At 56.3% G+C, this 16286-nt stretch overlaps 31 non-coding genes across 31 annotated transcripts; all 31 read left to right on the forward strand.

The window, feature by feature from the left end:
- The first annotated feature begins 304 nt into the window (after positions 1 to 304).
- Positions 305 to 423, forward strand: LOC148929174 (5S ribosomal RNA). The gene has a single exon (XR_016129964.1). It is a non-coding gene; the product is annotated as a 5S ribosomal RNA (ribosomal RNA).
- Positions 424 to 822: 399 nt separating this feature from the next.
- LOC148929175 (5S ribosomal RNA) lies at positions 823 to 941 on the forward strand. The gene has a single exon (XR_016129965.1). It is a non-coding gene; the product is annotated as a 5S ribosomal RNA (ribosomal RNA).
- A 399-nt stretch (positions 942 to 1340) lies between these two features.
- On the forward strand, positions 1341 to 1459 carry LOC148929176 (5S ribosomal RNA). The gene has a single exon (XR_016129966.1). It is a non-coding gene; the product is annotated as a 5S ribosomal RNA (ribosomal RNA).
- A 399-nt stretch (positions 1460 to 1858) lies between these two features.
- Positions 1859 to 1977, forward strand: LOC148929177 (5S ribosomal RNA). Its single transcript, XR_016129967.1, has one exon. It is a non-coding gene; the product is annotated as a 5S ribosomal RNA (ribosomal RNA).
- Positions 1978 to 2376: 399 nt separating this feature from the next.
- LOC148929178 (5S ribosomal RNA) lies at positions 2377 to 2495 on the forward strand. The gene has a single exon (XR_016129968.1). It is a non-coding gene; the product is annotated as a 5S ribosomal RNA (ribosomal RNA).
- A 399-nt stretch (positions 2496 to 2894) lies between these two features.
- LOC148929179 (5S ribosomal RNA) lies at positions 2895 to 3013 on the forward strand. The gene has a single exon (XR_016129969.1). It is a non-coding gene; the product is annotated as a 5S ribosomal RNA (ribosomal RNA).
- A 399-nt stretch (positions 3014 to 3412) lies between these two features.
- LOC148929180 (5S ribosomal RNA) lies at positions 3413 to 3531 on the forward strand. The gene has a single exon (XR_016129970.1). It is a non-coding gene; the product is annotated as a 5S ribosomal RNA (ribosomal RNA).
- Positions 3532 to 3930: 399 nt separating this feature from the next.
- LOC148929181 (5S ribosomal RNA) lies at positions 3931 to 4049 on the forward strand. The gene has a single exon (XR_016129971.1). It is a non-coding gene; the product is annotated as a 5S ribosomal RNA (ribosomal RNA).
- A 399-nt stretch (positions 4050 to 4448) lies between these two features.
- LOC148929182 (5S ribosomal RNA) lies at positions 4449 to 4567 on the forward strand. The gene has a single exon (XR_016129972.1). It is a non-coding gene; the product is annotated as a 5S ribosomal RNA (ribosomal RNA).
- Positions 4568 to 4966: 399 nt separating this feature from the next.
- On the forward strand, positions 4967 to 5085 carry LOC148929183 (5S ribosomal RNA). Its single transcript, XR_016129973.1, has one exon. It is a non-coding gene; the product is annotated as a 5S ribosomal RNA (ribosomal RNA).
- A 399-nt stretch (positions 5086 to 5484) lies between these two features.
- Positions 5485 to 5603, forward strand: LOC148929184 (5S ribosomal RNA). The gene has a single exon (XR_016129976.1). It is a non-coding gene; the product is annotated as a 5S ribosomal RNA (ribosomal RNA).
- Positions 5604 to 6002: 399 nt separating this feature from the next.
- LOC148929185 (5S ribosomal RNA) lies at positions 6003 to 6121 on the forward strand. The gene has a single exon (XR_016129977.1). It is a non-coding gene; the product is annotated as a 5S ribosomal RNA (ribosomal RNA).
- Positions 6122 to 6520: 399 nt separating this feature from the next.
- Positions 6521 to 6639, forward strand: LOC148929186 (5S ribosomal RNA). The gene has a single exon (XR_016129978.1). It is a non-coding gene; the product is annotated as a 5S ribosomal RNA (ribosomal RNA).
- A 399-nt stretch (positions 6640 to 7038) lies between these two features.
- On the forward strand, positions 7039 to 7157 carry LOC148929187 (5S ribosomal RNA). Its single transcript, XR_016129979.1, has one exon. It is a non-coding gene; the product is annotated as a 5S ribosomal RNA (ribosomal RNA).
- A 399-nt stretch (positions 7158 to 7556) lies between these two features.
- LOC148929188 (5S ribosomal RNA) lies at positions 7557 to 7675 on the forward strand. The gene has a single exon (XR_016129980.1). It is a non-coding gene; the product is annotated as a 5S ribosomal RNA (ribosomal RNA).
- Positions 7676 to 8074: 399 nt separating this feature from the next.
- Positions 8075 to 8193, forward strand: LOC148929189 (5S ribosomal RNA). The gene has a single exon (XR_016129981.1). It is a non-coding gene; the product is annotated as a 5S ribosomal RNA (ribosomal RNA).
- Positions 8194 to 8592: 399 nt separating this feature from the next.
- LOC148929190 (5S ribosomal RNA) lies at positions 8593 to 8711 on the forward strand. The gene has a single exon (XR_016129982.1). It is a non-coding gene; the product is annotated as a 5S ribosomal RNA (ribosomal RNA).
- A 399-nt stretch (positions 8712 to 9110) lies between these two features.
- On the forward strand, positions 9111 to 9229 carry LOC148929191 (5S ribosomal RNA). Its single transcript, XR_016129983.1, has one exon. It is a non-coding gene; the product is annotated as a 5S ribosomal RNA (ribosomal RNA).
- Positions 9230 to 9628: 399 nt separating this feature from the next.
- LOC148929192 (5S ribosomal RNA) lies at positions 9629 to 9747 on the forward strand. The gene has a single exon (XR_016129984.1). It is a non-coding gene; the product is annotated as a 5S ribosomal RNA (ribosomal RNA).
- A 399-nt stretch (positions 9748 to 10146) lies between these two features.
- On the forward strand, positions 10147 to 10265 carry LOC148929193 (5S ribosomal RNA). Its single transcript, XR_016129985.1, has one exon. It is a non-coding gene; the product is annotated as a 5S ribosomal RNA (ribosomal RNA).
- A 399-nt stretch (positions 10266 to 10664) lies between these two features.
- Positions 10665 to 10783, forward strand: LOC148929194 (5S ribosomal RNA). Its single transcript, XR_016129987.1, has one exon. It is a non-coding gene; the product is annotated as a 5S ribosomal RNA (ribosomal RNA).
- Positions 10784 to 11182: 399 nt separating this feature from the next.
- On the forward strand, positions 11183 to 11301 carry LOC148929195 (5S ribosomal RNA). Its single transcript, XR_016129988.1, has one exon. It is a non-coding gene; the product is annotated as a 5S ribosomal RNA (ribosomal RNA).
- A 399-nt stretch (positions 11302 to 11700) lies between these two features.
- LOC148929196 (5S ribosomal RNA) lies at positions 11701 to 11819 on the forward strand. The gene has a single exon (XR_016129989.1). It is a non-coding gene; the product is annotated as a 5S ribosomal RNA (ribosomal RNA).
- A 399-nt stretch (positions 11820 to 12218) lies between these two features.
- Positions 12219 to 12337, forward strand: LOC148929197 (5S ribosomal RNA). The gene has a single exon (XR_016129990.1). It is a non-coding gene; the product is annotated as a 5S ribosomal RNA (ribosomal RNA).
- Positions 12338 to 12736: 399 nt separating this feature from the next.
- Positions 12737 to 12855, forward strand: LOC148929198 (5S ribosomal RNA). Its single transcript, XR_016129991.1, has one exon. It is a non-coding gene; the product is annotated as a 5S ribosomal RNA (ribosomal RNA).
- Positions 12856 to 13254: 399 nt separating this feature from the next.
- Positions 13255 to 13373, forward strand: LOC148929199 (5S ribosomal RNA). The gene has a single exon (XR_016129992.1). It is a non-coding gene; the product is annotated as a 5S ribosomal RNA (ribosomal RNA).
- A 399-nt stretch (positions 13374 to 13772) lies between these two features.
- On the forward strand, positions 13773 to 13891 carry LOC148929200 (5S ribosomal RNA). Its single transcript, XR_016129993.1, has one exon. It is a non-coding gene; the product is annotated as a 5S ribosomal RNA (ribosomal RNA).
- A 399-nt stretch (positions 13892 to 14290) lies between these two features.
- On the forward strand, positions 14291 to 14409 carry LOC148929201 (5S ribosomal RNA). Its single transcript, XR_016129994.1, has one exon. It is a non-coding gene; the product is annotated as a 5S ribosomal RNA (ribosomal RNA).
- A 354-nt stretch (positions 14410 to 14763) lies between these two features.
- Positions 14764 to 14882, forward strand: LOC148929202 (5S ribosomal RNA). The gene has a single exon (XR_016129995.1). It is a non-coding gene; the product is annotated as a 5S ribosomal RNA (ribosomal RNA).
- A 399-nt stretch (positions 14883 to 15281) lies between these two features.
- On the forward strand, positions 15282 to 15400 carry LOC148929203 (5S ribosomal RNA). Its single transcript, XR_016129996.1, has one exon. It is a non-coding gene; the product is annotated as a 5S ribosomal RNA (ribosomal RNA).
- A 399-nt stretch (positions 15401 to 15799) lies between these two features.
- Positions 15800 to 15918, forward strand: LOC148929204 (5S ribosomal RNA). The gene has a single exon (XR_016129998.1). It is a non-coding gene; the product is annotated as a 5S ribosomal RNA (ribosomal RNA).
- The last annotated feature ends 368 nt before the right edge of the window (positions 15919 to 16286 follow it).

Below are 16286 nucleotides of genomic sequence, written 5' to 3' on the forward strand. Positions count from 1 at the left end.
AAGGTACGGCAATCCCCACGAGCCCGTGACGAGCGGGTCCCACAACCTTAAACGTGCCGAAAAAACAGTAGCCGCGAACTAAAAGTGGCCGAAATGGCTCGAAACGGCCTCTTTTTGCTTCCCGGAGTAGCCACGGGCTGTACCCGTAGCTCAGCACGTGGGGCTCGGCGAGAGCTTCGCGGTGATATGCTGTGGGTCCCGTAACTCCTTCCGGATCAAAAGTTATGCCCGTCTGAAGGGTGGGGGACCAGAACCTGCGCACGGGAGCGTACGCTATGAAAGAATAAAGTGCGGGGCTATTGACGGGTGCGATCATACCAGCACTAATGCACCGGATCCCATCAGAACTCCGAAGTTAAGCGTGCTTGGGCGAGAGTAGTACTAGGATGGGTGACCCCCTGGGAAGTCCTCGTGTTGCACCCCTTTTTGCGAGTGCGTTCATTTTTTTTTTCTATTTCCGTTCAGTTGGTCTTGCTGCGGCCCGAAACTCGACTAGCGGTTGGCGGGCGCGAGGACAAAAAGGTACGGCAATCCCCACGAGCCCGTGACGAGCGGGTCCCACAACCTTAAACGTGCCGAAAAACAGTAGCCGCGAACTAAAAGTGGCCGAAATGGCTCGAAACGGCCTCTTTTTGCTTCCCGGAGTAGCCACGGGCTGTACCCGTAGCTCAGCACGTGGGGCTCGGCGAGAGCTTCGCGGTGATATGCTGTGGGTCCCGTAACTCCTTCCGGATCAAAAGTTATGCCCGTCTGAAGGGTGGGGGACCAGAACCTGCGCACGGGAGCGTACGCTATGAAAGAATAAAGTGCGGGGCTATTGACGGGTGCGATCATACCAGCACTAATGCACCGGATCCCATCAGAACTCCGAAGTTAAGCGTGCTTGGGCGAGAGTAGTACTAGGATGGGTGACCCCCTGGGAAGTCCTCGTGTTGCACCCCTTTTTGCGAGTGCGTTCATTTTTTTTTTCTATTTCCGTTCAGTTGGTCTTGCTGCGGCCCGAAACTCGACTAGCGGTTGGCGGGCGCGAGGACAAAAAGGTACGGCAATCCCCACGAGCCCGTGACGAGCGGGTCCCACAACCTTAAACGTGCCGAAAAACAGTAGCCGCGAACTAAAAGTGGCCGAAATGGCTCGAAACGGCCTCTTTTTGCTTCCCGGAGTAGCCACGGGCTGTACCCGTAGCTCAGCACGTGGGGCTCGGCGAGAGCTTCGCGGTGATATGCTGTGGGTCCCGTAACTCCTTCCGGATCAAAAGTTATGCCCGTCTGAAGGGTGGGGGACCAGAACCTGCGCACGGGAGCGTACGCTATGAAAGAATAAAGTGCGGGGCTATTGACGGGTGCGATCATACCAGCACTAATGCACCGGATCCCATCAGAACTCCGAAGTTAAGCGTGCTTGGGCGAGAGTAGTACTAGGATGGGTGACCCCCTGGGAAGTCCTCGTGTTGCACCCCTTTTTGCGAGTGCGTTCATTTTTTTTTTCTATTTCCGTTCAGTTGGTCTTGCTGCGGCCCGAAACTCGACTAGCGGTTGGCGGGCGCGAGGACAAAAAGGTACGGCAATCCCCACGAGCCCGTGACGAGCGGGTCCCACAACCTTAAACGTGCCGAAAAACAGTAGCCGCGAACTAAAAGTGGCCGAAATGGCTCGAAACGGCCTCTTTTTGCTTCCCGGAGTAGCCACGGGCTGTACCCGTAGCTCAGCACGTGGGGCTCGGCGAGAGCTTCGCGGTGATATGCTGTGGGTCCCGTAACTCCTTCCGGATCAAAAGTTATGCCCGTCTGAAGGGTGGGGGACCAGAACCTGCGCACGGGAGCGTACGCTATGAAAGAATAAAGTGCGGGGCTATTGACGGGTGCGATCATACCAGCACTAATGCACCGGATCCCATCAGAACTCCGAAGTTAAGCGTGCTTGGGCGAGAGTAGTACTAGGATGGGTGACCCCCTGGGAAGTCCTCGTGTTGCACCCCTTTTTGCGAGTGCGTTCATTTTTTTTTTCTATTTCCGTTCAGTTGGTCTTGCTGCGGCCCGAAACTCGACTAGCGGTTGGCGGGCGCGAGGACAAAAAGGTACGGCAATCCCCACGAGCCCGTGACGAGCGGGTCCCACAACCTTAAACGTGCCGAAAAACAGTAGCCGCGAACTAAAAGTGGCCGAAATGGCTCGAAACGGCCTCTTTTTGCTTCCCGGAGTAGCCACGGGCTATACCCGTAGCTCAGCACGTGGGGCTCGGCGAGAGCTTCGCGGTGATATGCTGTGGGTCCCGTAACTCCTTCCGGATCAAAAGTTATGCCCGTCTGAAGGGTGGGGGACCAGAACCTGCGCACGGGAGCGTACGCTATGAAAGAATAAAGTGCGGGGCTATTGACGGGTGCGATCATACCAGCACTAATGCACCGGATCCCATCAGAACTCCGAAGTTAAGCGTGCTTGGGCGAGAGTAGTACTAGGATGGGTGACCCCCTGGGAAGTCCTCGTGTTGCACCCCTTTTTGCGAGTGCGTTCATTTTTTTTTTCTATTTCCGTTCAGTTGGTCTTGCTGCGGCCCGAAACTCGACTAGCGGTTGGCGGGCGCGAGGACAAAAAGGTACGGCAATCCCCACGAGCCCGTGACGAGCGGGTCCCACAACCTTAAACGTGCCGAAAAACAGTAGCCGCGAACTAAAAGTGGCCGAAATGGCTCGAAACGGCCTCTTTTTGCTTCCCGGAGTAGCCACGGGCTGTACCCGTAGCTCAGCACGTGGGGCTCGGCGAGAGCTTCGCGGTGATATGCTGTGGGTCCCGTAACTCCTTCCGGATCAAAAGTTATGCCCGTCTGAAGGGTGGGGGACCAGAACCTGCGCACGGGAGCGTACGCTATGAAAGAATAAAGTGCGGGGCTATTGACGGGTGCGATCATACCAGCACTAATGCACCGGATCCCATCAGAACTCCGAAGTTAAGCGTGCTTGGGCGAGAGTAGTACTAGGATGGGTGACCCCCTGGGAAGTCCTCGTGTTGCACCCCTTTTTGCGAGTGCGTTCATTTTTTTTTTCTATTTCCGTTCAGTTGGTCTTGCTGCGGCCCGAAACTCGACTAGCGGTTGGCGGGCGCGAGGACAAAAAGGTACGGCAATCCCCACGAGCCCGTGACGAGCGGGTCCCACAACCTTAAACGTGCCGAAAAACAGTAGCCGCGAACTAAAAGTGGCCGAAATGGCTCGAAACGGCCTCTTTTTGCTTCCCGGAGTAGCCACGGGCTGTACCCGTAGCTCAGCACGTGGGGCTCGGCGAGAGCTTCGCGGTGATATGCTGTGGGTCCCGTAACTCCTTCCGGATCAAAAGTTATGCCCGTCTGAAGGGTGGGGGACCAGAACCTGCGCACGGGAGCGTACGCTATGAAAGAATAAAGTGCGGGGCTATTGACGGGTGCGATCATACCAGCACTAATGCACCGGATCCCATCAGAACTCCGAAGTTAAGCGTGCTTGGGCGAGAGTAGTACTAGGATGGGTGACCCCCTGGGAAGTCCTCGTGTTGCACCCCTTTTTGCGAGTGCGTTCATTTTTTTTTTCTATTTCCGTTCAGTTGGTCTTGCTGCGGCCCGAAACTCGACTAGCGGTTGGCGGGCGCGAGGACAAAAAGGTACGGCAATCCCCACGAGCCCGTGACGAGCGGGTCCCACAACCTTAAACGTGCCGAAAAACAGTAGCCGCGAACTAAAAGTGGCCGAAATGGCTCGAAACGGCCTCTTTTTGCTTCCCGGAGTAGCCACGGGCTGTACCCGTAGCTCAGCACGTGGGGCTCGGCGAGAGCTTCGCGGTGATATGCTGTGGGTCCCGTAACTCCTTCCGGATCAAAAGTTATGCCCGTCTGAAGGGTGGGGGACCAGAACCTGCGCACGGGAGCGTACGCTATGAAAGAATAAAGTGCGGGGCTATTGACGGGTGCGATCATACCAGCACTAATGCACCGGATCCCATCAGAACTCCGAAGTTAAGCGTGCTTGGGCGAGAGTAGTACTAGGATGGGTGACCCCCTGGGAAGTCCTCGTGTTGCACCCCTTTTTGCGAGTGCGTTCATTTTTTTTTTCTATTTCCGTTCAGTTGGTCTTGCTGCGGCCCGAAACTCGACTAGCGGTTGGCGGGCGCGAGGACAAAAAGGTACGGCAATCCCCACGAGCCCGTGACGAGCGGGTCCCACAACCTTAAACGTGCCGAAAAACAGTAGCCGCGAACTAAAAGTGGCCGAAATGGCTCGAAACGGCCTCTTTTTGCTTCCCGGAGTAGCCACGGGCTGTACCCGTAGCTCAGCACGTGGGGCTCGGCGAGAGCTTCGCGGTGATATGCTGTGGGTCCCGTAACTCCTTCCGGATCAAAAGTTATGCCCGTCTGAAGGGTGGGGGACCAGAACCTGCGCACGGGAGCGTACGCTATGAAAGAATAAAGTGCGGGGCTATTGACGGGTGCGATCATACCAGCACTAATGCACCGGATCCCATCAGAACTCCGAAGTTAAGCGTGCTTGGGCGAGAGTAGTACTAGGATGGGTGACCCCCTGGGAAGTCCTCGTGTTGCACCCCTTTTTGCGAGTGCGTTCATTTTTTTTTTCTATTTCCGTTCAGTTGGTCTTGCTGCGGCCCGAAACTCGACTAGCGGTTGGCGGGCGCGAGGACAAAAAGGTACGGCAATCCCCACGAGCCCGTGACGAGCGGGTCCCACAACCTTAAACGTGCCGAAAAACAGTAGCCGCGAACTAAAAGTGGCCGAAATGGCTCGAAACGGCCTCTTTTTGCTTCCCGGAGTAGCCACGGGCTGTACCCGTAGCTCAGCACGTGGGGCTCGGCGAGAGCTTCGCGGTGATATGCTGTGGGTCCCGTAACTCCTTCCGGATCAAAAGTTATGCCCGTCTGAAGGGTGGGGGACCAGAACCTGCGCACGGGAGCGTACGCTATGAAAGAATAAAGTGCGGGGCTATTGACGGGTGCGATCATACCAGCACTAATGCACCGGATCCCATCAGAACTCCGAAGTTAAGCGTGCTTGGGCGAGAGTAGTACTAGGATGGGTGACCCCCTGGGAAGTCCTCGTGTTGCACCCCTTTTTGCGAGTGCGTTCATTTTTTTTTTCTATTTCCGTTCAGTTGGTCTTGCTGCGGCCCGAAACTCGACTAGCGGTTGGCGGGCGCGAGGACAAAAAGGTACGGCAATCCCCACGAGCCCGTGACGAGCGGGTCCCACAACCTTAAACGTGCCGAAAAACAGTAGCCGCGAACTAAAAGTGGCCGAAATGGCTCGAAACGGCCTCTTTTTGCTTCCCGGAGTAGCCACGGGCTGTACCCGTAGCTCAGCACGTGGGGCTCGGCGAGAGCTTCGCGGTGATATGCTGTGGGTCCCGTAACTCCTTCCGGATCAAAAGTTATGCCCGTCTGAAGGGTGGGGGACCAGAACCTGCGCACGGGAGCGTACGCTATGAAAGAATAAAGTGCGGGGCTATTGACGGGTGCGATCATACCAGCACTAATGCACCGGATCCCATCAGAACTCCGAAGTTAAGCGTGCTTGGGCGAGAGTAGTACTAGGATGGGTGACCCCCTGGGAAGTCCTCGTGTTGCACCCCTTTTTGCGAGTGCGTTCATTTTTTTTTTCTATTTCCGTTCAGTTGGTCTTGCTGCGGCCCGAAACTCGACTAGCGGTTGGCGGGCGCGAGGACAAAAAGGTACGGCAATCCCCACGAGCCCGTGACGAGCGGGTCCCACAACCTTAAACGTGCCGAAAAACAGTAGCCGCGAACTAAAAGTGGCCGAAATGGCTCGAAACGGCCTCTTTTTGCTTCCCGGAGTAGCCACGGGCTGTACCCGTAGCTCAGCACGTGGGGCTCGGCGAGAGCTTCGCGGTGATATGCTGTGGGTCCCGTAACTCCTTCCGGATCAAAAGTTATGCCCGTCTGAAGGGTGGGGGACCAGAACCTGCGCACGGGAGCGTACGCTATGAAAGAATAAAGTGCGGGGCTATTGACGGGTGCGATCATACCAGCACTAATGCACCGGATCCCATCAGAACTCCGAAGTTAAGCGTGCTTGGGCGAGAGTAGTACTAGGATGGGTGACCCCCTGGGAAGTCCTCGTGTTGCACCCCTTTTTGCGAGTGCGTTCATTTTTTTTTTCTATTTCCGTTCAGTTGGTCTTGCTGCGGCCCGAAACTCGACTAGCGGTTGGCGGGCGCGAGGACAAAAAGGTACGGCAATCCCCACGAGCCCGTGACGAGCGGGTCCCACAACCTTAAACGTGCCGAAAAACAGTAGCCGCGAACTAAAAGTGGCCGAAATGGCTCGAAACGGCCTCTTTTTGCTTCCCGGAGTAGCCACGGGCTGTACCCGTAGCTCAGCACGTGGGGCTCGGCGAGAGCTTCGCGGTGATATGCTGTGGGTCCCGTAACTCCTTCCGGATCAAAAGTTATGCCCGTCTGAAGGGTGGGGGACCAGAACCTGCGCACGGGAGCGTACGCTATGAAAGAATAAAGTGCGGGGCTATTGACGGGTGCGATCATACCAGCACTAATGCACCGGATCCCATCAGAACTCCGAAGTTAAGCGTGCTTGGGCGAGAGTAGTACTAGGATGGGTGACCCCCTGGGAAGTCCTCGTGTTGCACCCCTTTTTGCGAGTGCGTTCATTTTTTTTTTCTATTTCCGTTCAGTTGGTCTTGCTGCGGCCCGAAACTCGACTAGCGGTTGGCGGGCGCGAGGACAAAAAGGTACGGCAATCCCCACGAGCCCGTGACGAGCGGGTCCCACAACCTTAAACGTGCCGAAAAACAGTAGCCGCGAACTAAAAGTGGCCGAAATGGCTCGAAACGGCCTCTTTTTGCTTTCCGGAGTAGCCACGGGCTGTACCCGTAGCTCAGCACGTGGGGCTCGGCGAGAGCTTCGCGGTGATATGCTGTGGGTCCCGTAACTCCTTCCGGATCAAAAGTTATGCCCGTCTGAAGGGTGGGGGACCAGAACCTGCGCACGGGAGCGTACGCTATGAAAGAATAAAGTGCGGGGCTATTGACGGGTGCGATCATACCAGCACTAATGCACCGGATCCCATCAGAACTCCGAAGTTAAGCGTGCTTGGGCGAGAGTAGTACTAGGATGGGTGACCCCCTGGGAAGTCCTCGTGTTGCACCCCTTTTTGCGAGTGCGTTCATTTTTTTTTTCTATTTCCGTTCAGTTGGTCTTGCTGCGGCCCGAAACTCGACTAGCGGTTGGCGGGCGCGAGGACAAAAAGGTACGGCAATCCCCACGAGCCCGTGACGAGCGGGTCCCACAACCTTAAACGTGCCGAAAAACAGTAGCCGCGAACTAAAAGTGGCCGAAATGGCTCGAAACGGCCTCTTTTTGCTTCCCGGAGTAGCCACGGGCTGTACCCGTAGCTCAGCACGTGGGGCTCGGCGAGAGCTTCGCGGTGATATGCTGTGGGTCCCGTAACTCCTTCCGGATCAAAAGTTATGCCCGTCTGAAGGGTGGGGGACCAGAACCTGCGCACGGGAGCGTACGCTATGAAAGAATAAAGTGCGGGGCTATTGACGGGTGCGATCATACCAGCACTAATGCACCGGATCCCATCAGAACTCCGAAGTTAAGCGTGCTTGGGCGAGAGTAGTACTAGGATGGGTGACCCCCTGGGAAGTCCTCGTGTTGCACCCCTTTTTGCGAGTGCGTTCATTTTTTTTTTCTATTTCCGTTCAGTTGGTCTTGCTGCGGCCCGAAACTCGACTAGCGGTTGGCGGGCGCGAGGACAAAAAGGTACGGCAATCCCCACGAGCCCGTGACGAGCGGGTCCCACAACCTTAAACGTGCCGAAAAACAGTAGCCGCGAACTAAAAGTGGCCGAAATGGCTCGAAACGGCCTCTTTTTGCTTCCCGGAGTAGCCACGGGCTGTACCCGTAGCTCAGCACGTGGGGCTCGGCGAGAGCTTCGCGGTGATATGCTGTGGGTCCCGTAACTCCTTCCGGATCAAAAGTTATGCCCGTCTGAAGGGTGGGGGACCAGAACCTGCGCACGGGAGCGTACGCTATGAAAGAATAAAGTGCGGGGCTATTGACGGGTGCGATCATACCAGCACTAATGCACCGGATCCCATCAGAACTCCGAAGTTAAGCGTGCTTGGGCGAGAGTAGTACTAGGATGGGTGACCCCCTGGGAAGTCCTCGTGTTGCACCCCTTTTTGCGAGTGCGTTCATTTTTTTTTTCTATTTCCGTTCAGTTGGTCTTGCTGCGGCCCGAAACTCGACTAGCGGTTGGCGGGCGCGAGGACAAAAAGGTACGGCAATCCCCACGAGCCCGTGACGAGCGGGTCCCACAACCTTAAACGTGCCGAAAAACAGTAGCCGCGAACTAAAAGTGGCCGAAATGGCTCGAAACGGCCTCTTTTTGCTTCCCGGAGTAGCCACGGGCTGTACCCGTAGCTCAGCACGTGGGGCTCGGCGAGAGCTTCGCGGTGATATGCTGTGGGTCCCGTAACTCCTTCCGGATCAAAAGTTATGCCCGTCTGAAGGGTGGGGGACCAGAACCTGCGCACGGGAGCGTACGCTATGAAAGAATAAAGTGCGGGGCTATTGACGGGTGCGATCATACCAGCACTAATGCACCGGATCCCATCAGAACTCCGAAGTTAAGCGTGCTTGGGCGAGAGTAGTACTAGGATGGGTGACCCCCTGGGAAGTCCTCGTGTTGCACCCCTTTTTGCGAGTGCGTTCATTTTTTTTTTCTATTTCCGTTCAGTTGGTCTTGCTGCGGCCCGAAACTCGACTAGCGGTTGGCGGGCGCGAGGACAAAAAGGTACGGCAATCCCCACGAGCCCGTGACGAGCGGGTCCCACAACCTTAAACGTGCCGAAAAACAGTAGCCGCGAACTAAAAGTGGCCGAAATGGCTCGAAACGGCCTCTTTTTGCTTCCCGGAGTAGCCACGGGCTGTACCCGTAGCTCAGCACGTGGGGCTCGGCGAGAGCTTCGCGGTGATATGCTGTGGGTCCCGTAACTCCTTCCGGATCAAAAGTTATGCCCGTCTGAAGGGTGGGGGACCAGAACCTGCGCACGGGAGCGTACGCTATGAAAGAATAAAGTGCGGGGCTATTGACGGGTGCGATCATACCAGCACTAATGCACCGGATCCCATCAGAACTCCGAAGTTAAGCGTGCTTGGGCGAGAGTAGTACTAGGATGGGTGACCCCCTGGGAAGTCCTCGTGTTGCACCCCTTTTTGCGAGTGCGTTCATTTTTTTTTTCTATTTCCGTTCAGTTGGTCTTGCTGCGGCCCGAAACTCGACTAGCGGTTGGCGGGCGCGAGGACAAAAAGGTACGGCAATCCCCACGAGCCCGTGACGAGCGGGTCCCACAACCTTAAACGTGCCGAAAAACAGTAGCCGCGAACTAAAAGTGGCCGAAATGGCTCGAAACGGCCTCTTTTTGCTTCCCGGAGTAGCCACGGGCTGTACCCGTAGCTCAGCACGTGGGGCTCGGCGAGAGCTTCGCGGTGATATGCTGTGGGTCCCGTAACTCCTTCCGGATCAAAAGTTATGCCCGTCTGAAGGGTGGGGGACCAGAACCTGCGCACGGGAGCGTACGCTATGAAAGAATAAAGTGCGGGGCTATTGACGGGTGCGATCATACCAGCACTAATGCACCGGATCCCATCAGAACTCCGAAGTTAAGCGTGCTTGGGCGAGAGTAGTACTAGGATGGGTGACCCCCTGGGAAGTCCTCGTGTTGCACCCCTTTTTGCGAGTGCGTTCATTTTTTTTTTCTATTTCCGTTCAGTTGGTCTTGCTGCGGCCCGAAACTCGACTAGCGGTTGGCGGGCGCGAGGACAAAAAGGTACGGCAATCCCCACGAGCCCGTGACGAGCGGGTCCCACAACCTTAAACGTGCCGAAAAACAGTAGCCGCGAACTAAAAGTGGCCGAAATGGCTCGAAACGGCCTCTTTTTGCTTCCCGGAGTAGCCACGGGCTGTACCCGTAGCTCAGCACGTGGGGCTCGGCGAGAGCTTCGCGGTGATATGCTGTGGGTCCCGTAACTCCTTCCGGATCAAAAGTTATGCCCGTCTGAAGGGTGGGGGACCAGAACCTGCGCACGGGAGCGTACGCTATGAAAGAATAAAGTGCGGGGCTATTGACGGGTGCGATCATACCAGCACTAATGCACCGGATCCCATCAGAACTCCGAAGTTAAGCGTGCTTGGGCGAGAGTAGTACTAGGATGGGTGACCCCCTGGGAAGTCCTCGTGTTGCACCCCTTTTTGCGAGTGCGTTCATTTTTTTTTTCTATTTCCGTTCAGTTGGTCTTGCTGCGGCCCGAAACTCGACTAGCGGTTGGCGGGCGCGAGGACAAAAAGGTACGGCAATCCCCACGAGCCCGTGACGAGCGGGTCCCACAACCTTAAACGTGCCGAAAAACAGTAGCCGCGAACTAAAAGTGGCCGAAATGGCTCGAAACGGCCTCTTTTTGCTTCCCGGAGTAGCCACGGGCTGTACCCGTAGCTCAGCACGTGGGGCTCGGCGAGAGCTTCGCGGTGATATGCTGTGGGTCCCGTAACTCCTTCCGGATCAAAAGTTATGCCCGTCTGAAGGGTGGGGGACCAGAACCTGCGCACGGGAGCGTACGCTATGAAAGAATAAAGTGCGGGGCTATTGACGGGTGCGATCATACCAGCACTAATGCACCGGATCCCATCAGAACTCCGAAGTTAAGCGTGCTTGGGCGAGAGTAGTACTAGGATGGGTGACCCCCTGGGAAGTCCTCGTGTTGCACCCCTTTTTGCGAGTGCGTTCATTTTTTTTTTCTATTTCCGTTCAGTTGGTCTTGCTGCGGCCCGAAACTCGACTAGCGGTTGGCGGGCGCGAGGACAAAAAGGTACGGCAATCCCCACGAGCCCGTGACGAGCGGGTCCCACAACCTTAAACGTGCCGAAAAACAGTAGCCGCGAACTAAATGTGGCCGAAATGGCTCGAAACGGCCTCTTTTTGCTTCCCGGAGTAGCCACGGGCTGTACCCGTAGCTCAGCACGTGGGGCTCGGCGAGAGCTTCGCGGTGATATGCTGTGGGTCCCGTAACTCCTTCCGGATCAAAAGTTATGCCCGTCTGAAGGGTGGGGGACCAGAACCTGCGCACGGGAGCGTACGCTATGAAAGAATAAAGTGCGGGGCTATTGACGGGTGCGATCATACCAGCACTAATGCACCGGATCCCATCAGAACTCCGAAGTTAAGCGTGCTTGGGCGAGAGTAGTACTAGGATGGGTGACCCCCTGGGAAGTCCTCGTGTTGCACCCCTTTTTGCGAGTGCGTTCATTTTTTTTTTCTATTTCCGTTCAGTTGGTCTTGCTGCGGCCCGAAACTCGACTAGCGGTTGGCGGGCGCGAGGACAAAAAGGTACGGCAATCCCCACGAGCCCGTGACGAGCGGGTCCCACAACCTTAAACGTGCCGAAAAACAGTAGCCGCGAACTAAAAGTGGCCGAAATGGCTCGAAACGGCCTCTTTTTGCTTCCCGGAGTAGCCACGGGCTGTACCCGTAGCTCAGCACGTGGGGCTCGGCGAGAGCTTCGCGGTGATATGCTGTGGGTCCCGTAACTCCTTCCGGATCAAAAGTTATGCCCGTCTGAAGGGTGGGGGACCAGAACCTGCGCACGGGAGCGTACGCTATGAAAGAATAAAGTGCGGGGCTATTGACGGGTGCGATCATACCAGCACTAATGCACCGGATCCCATCAGAACTCCGAAGTTAAGCGTGCTTGGGCGAGAGTAGTACTAGGATGGGTGACCCCCTGGGAAGTCCTCGTGTTGCACCCCTTTTTGCGAGTGCGTTCATTTTTTTTTTCTATTTCCGTTCAGTTGGTCTTGCTGCGGCCCGAAACTCGACTAGCGGTTGGCGGGCGCGAGGACAAAAAGGTACGGCAATCCCCACGAGCCCGTGACGAGCGGGTCCCACAACCTTAAACGTGCCGAAAAACAGTAGCCGCGAACTAAAAGTGGCCGAAATGGCTCGAAACGGCCTCTTTTTGCTTCCCGGAGTAGCCACGGGCTGTACCCGTAGCTCAGCACGTGGGGCTCGGCGAGAGCTTCGCGGTGATATGCTGTGGGTCCCGTAACTCCTTCCGGATCAAAAGTTATGCCCGTCTGAAGGGTGGGGGACCAGAACCTGCGCACGGGAGCGTACGCTATGAAAGAATAAAGTGCGGGGCTATTGACGGGTGCGATCATACCAGCACTAATGCACCGGATCCCATCAGAACTCCGAAGTTAAGCGTGCTTGGGCGAGAGTAGTACTAGGATGGGTGACCCCCTGGGAAGTCCTCGTGTTGCACCCCTTTTTGCGAGTGCGTTCATTTTTTTTTTCTATTTCCGTTCAGTTGGTCTTGCTGCGGCCCGAAACTCGACTAGCGGTTGGCGGGCGCGAGGACAAAAAGGTACGGCAATCCCCACGAGCCCGTGACGAGCGGGTCCCACAACCTTAAACGTGCCGAAAAACAGTAGCCGCGAACTAAAAGTGGCCGAAATGGCTCGAAACGGCCTCTTTTTGCTTCCCGGAGTAGCCACGGGCTGTACCCGTAGCTCAGCACGTGGGGCTCGGCGAGAGCTTCGCGGTGATATGCTGTGGGTCCCGTAACTCCTTCCGGATCAAAAGTTATGCCCGTCTGAAGGGTGGGGGACCAGAACCTGCGCACGGGAGCGTACGCTATGAAAGAATAAAGTGCGGGGCTATTGACGGGTGCGATCATACCAGCACTAATGCACCGGATCCCATCAGAACTCCGAAGTTAAGCGTGCTTGGGCGAGAGTAGTACTAGGATGGGTGACCCCCTGGGAAGTCCTCGTGTTGCACCCCTTTTTGCGAGTGCGTTCATTTTTTTTTTCTATTTCCGTTCAGTTGGTCTTGCTGCGGCCCGAAACTCGACTAGCGGTTGGCGGGCGCGAGGACAAAAAGGTACGGCAATCCCCACGAGCCCGTGACGAGCGGGTCCCACAACCTTAAACGTGCCGAAAAACAGTAGCCGCGAACTAAAAGTGGCCGAAATGGCTCGAAACGGCCTCTTTTTGCTTCCCGGAGTAGCCACGGGCTGTACCCGTAGCTCAGCACGTGGGGCTCGGCGAGAGCTTCGCGGTGATATGCTGTGGGTCCCGTAACTCCTTCCGGATCAAAAGTTATGCCCGTCTGAAGGGTGGGGGACCAGAACCTGCGCACGGGAGCGTACGCTATGAAAGAATAAAGTGCGGGGCTATTGACGGGTGCGATCATACCAGCACTAATGCACCGGATCCCATCAGAACTCCGAAGTTAAGCGTGCTTGGGCGAGAGTAGTACTAGGATGGGTGACCCCCTGGGAAGTCCTCGTGTTGCACCCCTTTTTGCGAGTGCGTTCATTTTTTTTTTCTATTTCCGTTCAGTTGGTCTTGCTGCGGCCCGAAACTCGACTAGCGGTTGGCGGGCGCGAGGACAAAAAGGTACGGCAATCCCCACGAGCCCGTGACGAGCGGGTCCCACAACCTTAAACGTGCCGAAAAACAGTAGCCGCGAACTAAAAGTGGCCGAAATGGCTCGAAACGGCCTCTTTTTGCTTCCCGGAGTAGCCACGGGCTGTACCCGTAGCTCAGCACGTGGGGCTCGGCGAGAGCTTCGCGGTGATATGCTGTGGGTCCCGTAACTCCTTCCGGATCAAAAGTTATGCCCGTCTGAAGGGTGGGGGACCAGAACCTGCGCACGGGAGCGTACGCTATGAAAGAATAAAGTGCGGGGCTATTGACGGGTGCGATCATACCAGCACTAATGCACCGGATCCCATCAGAACTCCGAAGTTAAGCGTGCTTGGGCGAGAGTAGTACTAGGATGGGTGACCCCCTGGGAAGTCCTCGTGTTGCACCCCTTTTTGCGAGTGCGTTCATTTTTTTTTTCTATTTCCGTTCAGTTGGTCTTGCTGCGGCCCGAAACTCGACTAGCGGTTGGCGGGCGCGAGGACAAAAAGGTACGGCAATCCCCACGAGCCCGTGACGAGCGGGTCCCACAACCTTAAACGTGCCGAAAAACAGTAGCCGCGAACTAAAAGTGGCCGAAATGGCTCGAAACGGCCTCTTTTTGCTTCCCGGAGTAGCCACGGGCTGTACCCGTAGCTCAGCACGTGGGGCTCGGCGAGAGCTTCGCGGTGATATGCTGTGGGTCCCGTAACTCCTTCCGGATCAAAAGTTATGCCCGTCTGAAGGGTGGGGGACCAGAACCTGCGCACGGGAGCGTACGCTATGAAAGAATAAAGTGCGGGGCTATTGACGGGTGCGATCATACCAGCACTAATGCACCGGATCCCATCAGAACTCCGAAGTTAAGCGTGCTTGGGCGAGAGTAGTACTAGGATGGGTGACCCCCTGGGAAGTCCTCGTGTTGCACCCCTTTTTGCTGCGGCCCGAAACTCGACTAGCGGTTGGCGGGCGCGAGGACAAAAAGGTACGGCAATCCCCACGAGCCCGTGACGAGCGGGTCCCACAACCTTAAACGTGCCGAAAAACAGTAGCCGCGAACTAAAAGTGGCCGAAATGGCTCGAAACGGCCTCTTTTTGCTTCCCGGAGTAGCCACGGGCTGTACCCGTAGCTCAGCACGTGGGGCTCGGCGAGAGCTTCGCGGTGATATGCTGTGGGTCCCGTAACTCCTTCCGGATCAAAAGTTATGCCCGTCTGAAGGGTGGGGGACCAGAACCTGCGCACGGGAGCGTACGCTATGAAAGAATAAAGTGCGGGGCTATTGACGGGTGCGATCATACCAGCACTAATGCACCGGATCCCATCAGAACTCCGAAGTTAAGCGTGCTTGGGCGAGAGTAGTACTAGGATGGGTGACCCCCTGGGAAGTCCTCGTGTTGCACCCCTTTTTGCGAGTGCGTTCATTTTTTTTTTCTATTTCCGTTCAGTTGGTCTTGCTGCGGCCCGAAACTCGACTAGCGGTTGGCGGGCGCGAGGACAAAAAGGTACGGCAATCCCCACGAGCCCGTGACGAGCGGGTCCCACAACCTTAAACGTGCCGAAAAACAGTAGCCGCGAACTAAAAGTGGCCGAAATGGCTCGAAACGGCCTCTTTTTGCTTCCCGGAGTAGCCACGGGCTGTACCCGTAGCTCAGCACGTGGGGCTCGGCGAGAGCTTCGCGGTGATATGCTGTGGGTCCCGTAACTCCTTCCGGATCAAAAGTTATGCCCGTCTGAAGGGTGGGGGACCAGAACCTGCGCACGGGAGCGTACGCTATGAAAGAATAAAGTGCGGGGCTATTGACGGGTGCGATCATACCAGCACTAATGCACCGGATCCCATCAGAACTCCGAAGTTAAGCGTGCTTGGGCGAGAGTAGTACTAGGATGGGTGACCCCCTGGGAAGTCCTCGTGTTGCACCCCTTTTTGCGAGTGCGTTCATTTTTTTTTTCTATTTCCGTTCAGTTGGTCTTGCTGCGGCCCGAAACTCGACTAGCGGTTGGCGGGCGCGAGGACAAAAAGGTACGGCAATCCCCACGAGCCCGTGACGAGCGGGTCCCACAACCTTAAACGTGCCGAAAAACAGTAGCCGCGAACTAAAAGTGGCCGAAATGGCTCGAAACGGCCTCTTTTTGCTTCCCGGAGTAGCCACGGGCTGTACCCGTAGCTCAGCACGTGGGGCTCGGCGAGAGCTTCGCGGTGATATGCTGTGGGTCCCGTAACTCCTTCCGGATCAAAAGTTATGCCCGTCTGAAGGGTGGGGGACCAGAACCTGCGCACGGGAGCGTACGCTATGAAAGAATAAAGTGCGGGGCTATTGACGGGTGCGATCATACCAGCACTAATGCACCGGATCCCATCAGAACTCCGAAGTTAAGCGTGCTTGGGCGAGAGTAGTACTAGGATGGGTGACCCCCTGGGAAGTCCTCGTGTTGCACCCCTTTTTGCGAGTGCGTTCATTTTTTTTTTCTATTTCCGTTCAGTTGGTCTTGCTGCGGCCCGAAACTCGACTAGCGGTTGGCGGGCGCGAGGACAAAAAGGTACGGCAATCCCCACGAGCCCGTGACGAGCGGGTCCCACAACCTTAAACGTGCCGAAAAACAGTAGCCGCGAACTAAAAGTGGCCGAAATGGCTCGAAACGGCCTCTTTTTGCTTCCCGGAGTAGCCACGGGCTGTACCCGTAGCTCAGCACGTGGGGCTCGGCGAGAGCTTCGCGGTGATATGCTGTGGGTCCCGTAACTCCTTCCGGATCAAAAGTTATGCCCGTCTGAAGGGTGGGGGACCAGAACCTGCGCACGGGAGCGTACG

Source organism: Salvia hispanica, chromosome 4 (assembly GCF_029641045.1).
Source record: "Salvia hispanica isolate PSC_SH4W2 chromosome 4, Shi_PSC_v1, whole genome shotgun sequence".
Taxonomy (NCBI): Eukaryota; Viridiplantae; Streptophyta; class Magnoliopsida; order Lamiales; family Lamiaceae; genus Salvia; species Salvia hispanica.